This window comes from Scyliorhinus torazame, chromosome 21 (assembly GCF_047496885.1).
Source record: "Scyliorhinus torazame isolate Kashiwa2021f chromosome 21, sScyTor2.1, whole genome shotgun sequence".
Taxonomy (NCBI): Eukaryota; Metazoa; Chordata; class Chondrichthyes; order Carcharhiniformes; family Scyliorhinidae; genus Scyliorhinus; species Scyliorhinus torazame.
Window position 1 is genome coordinate 127,589,246 of NC_092727.1, and position 9,056 is coordinate 127,598,301.

A 9,056-nucleotide genomic window follows, 5' to 3' on the forward strand; every position below is an offset into this window, starting at 1 on the left:
GGAGAATGGCCGTTGGCCGCCGTGAATCCCGCCCCCGCCCCCGCCGAAGTCTCCGAAGGGAGAAAAGTCGGCGGGGCGTTAATGGCGCCGCTGCCGCGGAGAATGTCACGGGTCTGCGCAAGGCAGCCGATTTTCGGCCTGCCGATATTCTCCCTTCCGGATGGGCCGAAGTCCCGTCGACGTGATGACCGTTCACGTCGACGTGAATCAAACCTCCTTTTCAGCGGCGTGACCCGGTGCTCCAGGCTCACGCCGACCAGCGAGGAGGTGAGTGACGGCCTGGGGGGTTGGCTCTGGGCAGGAAATGGCGTGGCCGCAGACTGATTGCCTGAGGAGAGGTGTGTCTCGGCTTGTGTGTGTGTGCGGCGGGGTGGGGGGGGGGTGGTTAGAGTAGGCTGGGCTCCGGGGGAGTGCCGGGAGGGGGTCCGTGCCGGGGTGGAGGTTGGGGGTTGTGGAGGGCGTCCGTGCCGGGGTGGAGGTTGGGGGGGGGGTCCGTGCTGGGGTGGAGGTTGGGGGTTGGGGAGGGGGTCCGTGCCGGGGTGGAGGTTGGGGGTTGGGGAGGGGTCCGTGCCGGGGTGGAGGTTGGGGGTTGGGGAGGGGGTCCGTGCCGGGGTGGAGGTTGGGGGTTGGGGAGGGGGTCCGTGCCGGGGTGGAGGTTGGGGAGGGGGTCCGTGCCGGGGTGGAGGTTGGGGAGGGGGTCCGTGCCGGGGTGGAGGTTGGGGAGGGGGTCCGTGCCGGGGTGGAGGTTGGGGGTTGGGGAGGGGGTCCGTGCCGGGGTGGAGGTTGGGGAGGGGGTCCGTGCCGGGGTGGAGGTTGGGGAGGGGGTCCGTGCCGGGGTGGAGGTTGGGGAGGGGGTCCGTGCCGGGGTGGAGGTTGGGGGTTGGGGAGGGGGTCCGTGCCGGGGTGGAGTTTGGGGGTTGGGGAGGGGGTCCGTGCCGGGGTGGAGGTTGGGGGTTGGGGAGGGGGTCCGTGCCGGGGTCCGTGCCGGGGTGGAGGTTGGGGGGGGGGGGTCCGTGCCGGGGTGGGTGATGGGAGGGCAAATGAGTTGGTCCACCTGGCCAGGTGGCAGCCTCCAACAGTTGGACCCATGCGGTCCATGCCACCTGGCTGGGGGGAGGAGGGGATATGGGCAATGATGACATGTCGTCGTTCCCCTCCCCCCCACCAGGTCGTCATGTTTTCAGATCATCCAGCGATGTTGGCCGCCGTGGTGGCAGCCGCTCATGTCTATGTTGCCCTGGATGAGGAGGAGGAGGAGGAGGAGCGTGCCAGAGAGGCGGCGCAGGCTGCCGCAGAGGGGCAGGCGGCAGCCGCCCAGGCTGGAGGGACACCTGACCGACAGGACGAGGAGGGGGAGGAGGACGTCGCGGCCCCACGGCAACGGAGGCACCCGAGGGCGCCCCGTGTGTACCGGCCCCGGCAGTCATACCAGGACCTCACGGACCGGAAATGCAGGAGGAGACTCCGGATGAGCCGGGAAACCGTGGCACACATCTGCCACCTGCTGGCACACCTGTCACCGCGTGGCACTGGCGGGGGACACCCTCTCCCCGTGTCCGTCAAGGTTACGGTGGCCCTGAACTTTTATGCAACGGGGTCATTCCAGGCACCGAGTGGGGACCTGTCCGGCATATCGCAGACATCGGTGCACCGGTGCATCCGGGCAGTGACAGATGCCCTTTATGCCATGGCGCACCGCTACATCCGCTTCCCCGTGGACCGGGCCAGCCAAGATGCCCGGGCCGTGGGCTTCTCTGCCATTGCCGGGTTCCCCATGGTCCAGGGCGCGATCGATGGGATGCACGTCGCCGTGCGGCCACCTGCAGATAACAGGGCCGTGTTCACTAATAGGAAGGGGACCTATTCGATGAACGTACAGGTGGTCTGCGACCACCGCATGATGATCCTGCACGTCTGCGCCCGTCACCCAGGCAGTGTACACGACTCATTCGTGTTGTCGCGGTCATCCATCCCCGGCATGTACGAGGGACGCCATCCCCGGCTGAGGGGCTGGTTGCTGGGCGACAGGGGCTACCCATTGCGATCGTGGCTGATGACGCCTATACGGAGGCCACGCAATGAGGCGGAGAACCGCTACAATGATGCCCATGTAGCGACAAGGGGAGTGATCGAGAGGTGCTTTGGCGTGCTGAAGATGCGTTTCAGGTGCCTGGACCTCTCTGGGGGCGCCCTCCAGTATCGGTCAGATAGGGTCGGCCGCATCATTGTGGTGTGCTGCGTCCTGCACAACATAGCCCAGCAGAGGGGCGATGTGCCGCAGGCAGAGGAGGGCGGAGTGGAGGAGCAGCAGGAAGAGGCCCAGTCCTCCCCAGATGAGGGGGATGGGGGCAATGGTCAGGGCAGACGGGGTAGACACAGACGGGTGGCTGTCCACCGTTACCGGCTGGCCCAGCGGGCACGGGACAGGCTGATAGCCGCCCGCTTCACTGACTAGATGGGCGTGGGAATCGGGTAGTATGGCCACAGACCGCACACCATGACAACAGCCGACCACCCACACCCCCCACCCATCCACCCACCCAGCACCCTCACCCCCCTCCCCAACCCCACACACCCCACCTGCATGCACACCACCCCCCCACTCCCAATTGCCGATCCACCGGCGGCACAACGGGCCGGGCTCACCCAGTTGCGGGTGGACGCGTGTCTATCGCAGGCCATGGAGAATGATGACAACCCGCCTCCGATGAGCTCCTGGCTCTACATCGTTGGACTATGTCTGACCCATGGCCACAGTACCACCATCCACCCGGACCATCCCTGCATGCGGCTGTGACACTGCAGCGCACGGTCCCGTCCTCTGCCCGGGGAATGTTGATGGCGGCCCAGGGGGAAGGGGGCAGACTCACCTGGGGCTGAGGTAAGACCACCCCTCACACACACACTTGCGCTCAACGTACATGACACCCCCGCACACATTGGACAGAGCACAAAGGCAGCTTTGGTAGGTGTAACATTGACTTTAATAACCAAAGGAGTTCATGCATGTGCCCTAGCGCCTAAAACTCATCTGTGCCCTGCACCCGTGCCAACTTACTCAGTGTCTAATTGTTTGGCCTTACGGGCCCTTTGACTACGTCTACGTGGTTCCCCAGACGGTACAGCAGAACTGGAGGTGGACTCCTGTGATTCCTGCCCTCTGACACTGGATCCCTTTGGCGGCCGTTTCCTGGGGCGTCCTGGCCTAGATGGGCCAGGCTGCGGCCCGGGCGACTGGGATGGCGAGCTGCCAGCCTGTCCTGCCCGTTGCCCACCCGATGCACCTGGGACAGAAGGGGGGGAGTCCGAGGTGTCGCGGTGTACCGGGACCTCCCCTACAGAGGGAGCCGGGACGGACCACACCACCTCCTCCTCCCTCGGGGTGCCCGATGGCCCCCAGGCCTCTACATGGGTGGGGGATGCGAACGGACTGGCCATCCGACGCGCCCCCGACATCTGGCGCTGCCAGTCCTGGAGGCCCGTGCTGGTATCGACAGGGGTCTGCAGGTTTGCAGCCATGGAGCCCAGGGGGTTGTCGAACCCTGTCTGCGACAGTGCGACGCCAGCTCGCACATGGCCACTGGCGCCGATGCCCTCAGCGATGGCCTGCTGAGACTGGGCCATGGCCTGCAGAGACTGGGCCATGGCCTGCAGAGACTGGGCTATGGCGTTGAGCGCCTCTGCCATCTGGCGCTGGCACTGGCTCATGGCCTCCTGTGAGAGGGCAGCCATTTCCTGGGCCACAGACGCCGCCTGCACGGAAGGCCCCAGGCCTCGCAAACCGTTCCCCATGTCTGACACCGTCGCACCCATTGCCTCCACCGCGGACGCCACCCGTGCGGTGTCAGCCTGGGTGGCACGCATGACCGGGACCACTCCCAGCTCCTGGACGTGGGTGGACTCCTCCACCTGCGACCGCAGCCGCCGCAAGCCACCCGTCACCCTATTCGCTCGTCTCCGTGTCGGTGGTTGCATCGGATCTATGTGTGGGTGTGGTAACTGCAGGAACCCGGGATCCATCTGGGCGGCAGATGTTCGCTTGGCCTGGGCTGCCCTCCGACCGCCCGGTCCCTCTGCTGCTCCTACCTCCACCTGCTGTACCGGGACGGCTGTGTTGTGCGCACCAGTGAGTGTACCAGACGCCTCATCACTAAAGTGCCCAACCGTGGTGAGTGTTTCTGCGATGGTGGAGGGTGTTGGTGACAGCAGTGGCGTTGTGTCGTGCTCTTCGTCCCACTCTGAGTCCATGGCACTTTGGGGTGGGGGTTCGTCTCCACCCATCCACTCTGAGTCACTGTCCGGTATTTCGTCTTCCCGGGTAGGGGTGTCCCGGGTAGTGCTGTCCCAGGTAGTGCTGTCCCGGGTAGTGCTGTCCCGGGTAGTGCTGTCCCGGGTAGTGGTGTCCCGGGTAGTGGTGTCCCGGGTAGGGGTGTCCTGGATAGTGGTGTCCTGGGTAGTGGTGTCCTGGATAGTGGTGTCCTGGATAGTGGTGTCCTGGGTAGCGGTGTCCTGGCTCGGATGTGACGGGGGCCTGTGGCTGCCCCCCTCATCGCTGGGTGGTCGCTCCCGCACGTGACGGGGGTGTCGTCTCCCTGTTGCTCCAGGTCTCTCCGTCTCCCGTGGTCTACGAGGGGCATCCTGCGGGCGTCGCATGCTGGAGGGTTCGGGTCTCTCCGTCTCCCGTGGTCTCCGAGGGACATCCTGCGGGCGTCGCATGCTGGAGGGTTCGGGTCTCTCCGTCTCCCGTGGTCTCCGAGGGGCATCCTGCGGGCGTCGCATGCTGGAGGGTTCGGGTCTCTCCGTCTCCCGTGGTCTCCGAGGGGCATCCTGCGGGCGTCGCATGCTGGAGGGTTCGGGTCTCTCCGTCTCCCGTGGTCTCCGAGGGGCATCCTGCGGGCGGTCTGCATCTGCGGGGATGGGTGCCTGGACGTTTGGTCCTGCGATACACAATGAAGCATGCATGGTTAGACATCAGGCAGTGATCAGGTGATACGGGAGAGGGGGATATAGGGGAGGGGGGATATGGGGACGGGCTGTTGGTGGCTCACTTGCTCGTGGGGCCCCGACCTCTGCATCAGCAACCTCCCGGTCCTCAGGTCCGCCAGCCAGTTCCAGGGCCCTTTCCTCGTGTACGGTCAGTGGCCTCTCATCAGCGGGCCCTCCTCCAGTCCTCACATGCTCCCTATTGTTGTGTGCGCGCTTCTCCTGGGGGGGGGGGGGGGTGGTGGCAGGGGTAAAAGGCAACAGTGTTAGGCAGGTATATGAATGCACGCCATCGGTTGCGCGTGCATTGCAGAGGTTAAGGTTAGGGCTGGATTCACTTGGGGATATGGGGGATATGGGGGAGGGGGGATATGGGGGAGGGGGGATATGGGGGATATGGGGAGGGGGGATATGGGGGATATGGGGGAGGGGGGAATGTGGGGGATATGGTGGAGGGGGGATATGGGGGAGGGGGAATATGGGGGATATGGGGGAGGGGGGATATGGGGGAGGGGGGATATGGGGGAGGGGGGAATATGGGGGATATGGGGGAGGGGGGATATGGGGAGGGGGGATATGGGGGAGGTGGGATATGGGGGATATGGGGGAGGGGGGATATGTGGGAGGGGGGATATGGGGGAGGGGGGATATGGGGAATATGGGGGAGGGGGGATATGGGGGATATGGGGGAGGGGGGATATGGGGGAGGGGGGAATATGGGGGATATGGGGGAGGGGGGATATGGGGGAGGGGGGATATGGGGAGGGGGGATATGGGGGATATGGGGGAGGGGGGATATGGGGGAGGGGGGAATATGGGGGATATGGGGGAGGGGGGATATGGGGGATATGGGGGAGGGGGGGATATGGGGGAGGGGGGATATGGGGGATATGGGGGAGAGGGATATGGGGGAGGGGGGGGGATATGGGGGAGGGGGGATATGGGGGAGGGGGGATATGGGGAATATGGGGGATATGGGGGAGGGGGGGATATGGGGGAGGGGGGAATATGGGGGATATGGGGGAGGGGGGATATGGGGGAGGGGGGGATATGGGGGAGGGGGGAATATGGGGGATATGGGGGAGGGGGGATATGGGGGATATGGGGGAGGGGGGATATGGGGAGGGGGATATGGGGGAGGGGGGATATGGGGAGGGGGGGGATTTGGGGGAGAGGGGATATGGGGGATATGGGGGACGATCACCCTGCCTGCTCTGACGAGGTCGTTCACCTTCTTGTGGCACTGGGTGCCTGTCCGTGGTGTTAGGGCCACAGCGGTGACGGCCTCTGCCACCTCCCTCCACAGACGCCGGCTGTGGCGTGGGGCAACTCTGCGGCCGTGCCCGGGATACAGGGCGTCCCTCCTCTGCTCCACCGCATCCAGGAGCGCCTCCACATCGCGTGACTCGAACCTCGGGGCTGAGCGACGGCCAGCCATCAAGTCGGGTGTTGCGGTCGGCTGTTCCGGTCGGGTGGGGGGGAGCTGCGCGGCCTTATGAGCCGTCACGCCGTGCAGCGCGTATGACGCTGCACGGCGTGAACCACTGCGCAAGCGCGGATCCCGTTACGTCGCTGCTAGCCCATTTCGGGCCGCAGACTATCGGCCCATTTTTATGACGTGATGCAAGTGGGATTTGCGCCGATCGGCGGAGTTTCCGCCGATAACGGAGAATTTCGCCCCAGGTTTGTGTCCTTCCTGTGCATGAACCTGATCGCATTATCGGGGAGGGCCTGGGAAGATTGTAATCGGAAATCTCGCCGGTGCCAATCCTGCTTTTTGCCTCTTGCGAGATTTAGTGTCTGTTACGGGGTGTAAATTTTTAACATTTTTTTAAAGAGTACGCAATTATTTTTTTCCAATTAAGGGCCAATTTAGCGTGGCCAATCCACCTACGCTGCACATCTTTGGGTTGTGGGGGTGAGACCCACGCAGACACGGGGAGAATTGCAAACTCCACACGGACGGTGACCTGGGTCCTCGGGAGCGTGAAGCAGCAGTGCTGACCACTGCGCCACCGTGCCATCCCCATTACGGCATTTTAACGCGGGCGCTAAGTCCCACTCATGGTACCATTCAAAAAATCTTTCCCTTGCAGTCCAACCACTTTAGCACAAGGGCTGTTTACCAAACCAAATGTTGAAACACCGAAGAAGACTGAGTCTGACTATGTTACCTTGGATAAAGCACCTTGGGGATAGTGGGGAGATCTGGTAAATTGCTTGTCCAGTTTCTGAAACAATTGGAAACAAGATGGTAATTATACCTGCATCATCCCTCAAAGCAGGTTTTGGGTGGTTCATCTGCAAATTGTCCGACAATGGATAAGAAGGATAATGTTTGCCTGAGAATAGGAATCCTTGAACTGTGCACAAAAGCAAATGCTTGTCCTCGGTTGGCTGGAGCGATGAGTGGGAGTGAGGACAGGGCGGACAGAGGATAGAAAGAGAGAGAAAGCGAGTGGCAGAGAGTGAGATAAAATGTGCAAGAGGGAAACGAGTGTGAGGGAAGGTGTGTCAAAAAGGCTAGAGGAGGCAGAATGAAATAAAGGCTGATTGCATTTATATAAGCAACTTTCACAGCCTCAGGACTCCCTATACAGCCAATGAAGTACTTTTAAAGTGTAGCCACTATTATAATGTGGGGAAGACAAAAGCCACTTTGTACATATCAAGCTCCCAGAAACTACGATGTGATGAAGGTCAGGTAATCTGGTTTAGTGACATTGCTGATGGATAAATAATGACCAAGACATCAGCGATAGCCCCCAGCACTTCTTTGAATAGTGCACTGGGATCTTTTACATTTGCTAGAAATTGGATATGGGGCTTTGGTTTCACACCTTATCTCGGAGATGGCAGTTCTGACTGTGCAGCAGTCTCTCAGTACCACACTGGGAGTGTCAGCCTGCATTCTCTGCTCAAGTCTCCTGAGCCAAGATATGTCATAGAATGATGGAAATTTATAGCACAGAGACAGGTCATTTGGTCCATTGTATCTGGTGCAGGCTGAAACGTGCTCTCCAGCAGAAACCCACTTCCCAGTGTTTGGCTCATTGCCTTGTAGGTTATCGCAATTCAGTGCATTTTAAGGTATTTTTGAAATGCAATGAGGCTCTCGGCATCTATCACCCTTCTCAGGTAGCCAGCTCCAGATCCCACCCACCTGGGTGGGATAAAAAAAGATTTTTGATAATCACTGGTTTGCCCTGGGGAGTACGGACGGGGGGGGTTCCGGATATGGCAGAGAGCAGGGATTGAGAGGATGGGGGATATGTTCATAGAGGGGAGCTTTCCGAGTGTAAGGGCGTTGGAGGAAAGGTGCGGGACTTCCTACGTAAACAGGTGTCAACCTTCCCGCTCCTACCGCTAAGTGGGATTCAGGACAGGGTAGTTTCCAGAGGGTGGGTAGGAGAAGGGAGCATCTCGGACATTTACAAGGAACTTATGGGGTCAGAGGAGACGCAGACCGAGGAGCTGAAGCGCAAGTGGGAGGAGGAGCTGGGAGGAGAGATAGAGGATGGTCTATGGGCAGACGCGTTGAGTAGAGTCAACGCTTCCGCAACATGTGCCAGGCTCAGCCTGGTACAATTCAAGGTCGTTCACCGGGCTCACATGACAGTGGCCCGGATCAGCAGATTCTGGGCATGTCCGAAGCTTAGAGAATTTTGGCAGGGGTTTGCAGATGTCATGTCCACGGTGTTAAAAACAAGGGTGGCGCTGAGTCCAGAGGTGGCAACCGTTCGTCGACTTTTTCGCGGAAAATTAATCGTCAGCTGAAGGGGGGGGTTTAGTTTAGCTTAGAGCAGGGGGTTAATGAAGGTGGGCCCTGTAAGGGAGGGAGACGGCTTTTACACTATGTTTATAGTTTCATGAACAATGTTAATTTTGTTGTTATATCAAAAATACCTCAATAAAATGTTTATTAAAAAAAAAGATTTCTGAACTCCTCTCTAATCCTTCTGCCAATTACTTTAAAACCTTGCCCAGTGGTTATTGACCTCTTTGCTAAAGAACATCGTTCCTTGCTATCCACTTTATAGGGTGGCACGGTGGTGCACTGGTTAGCACTGCTG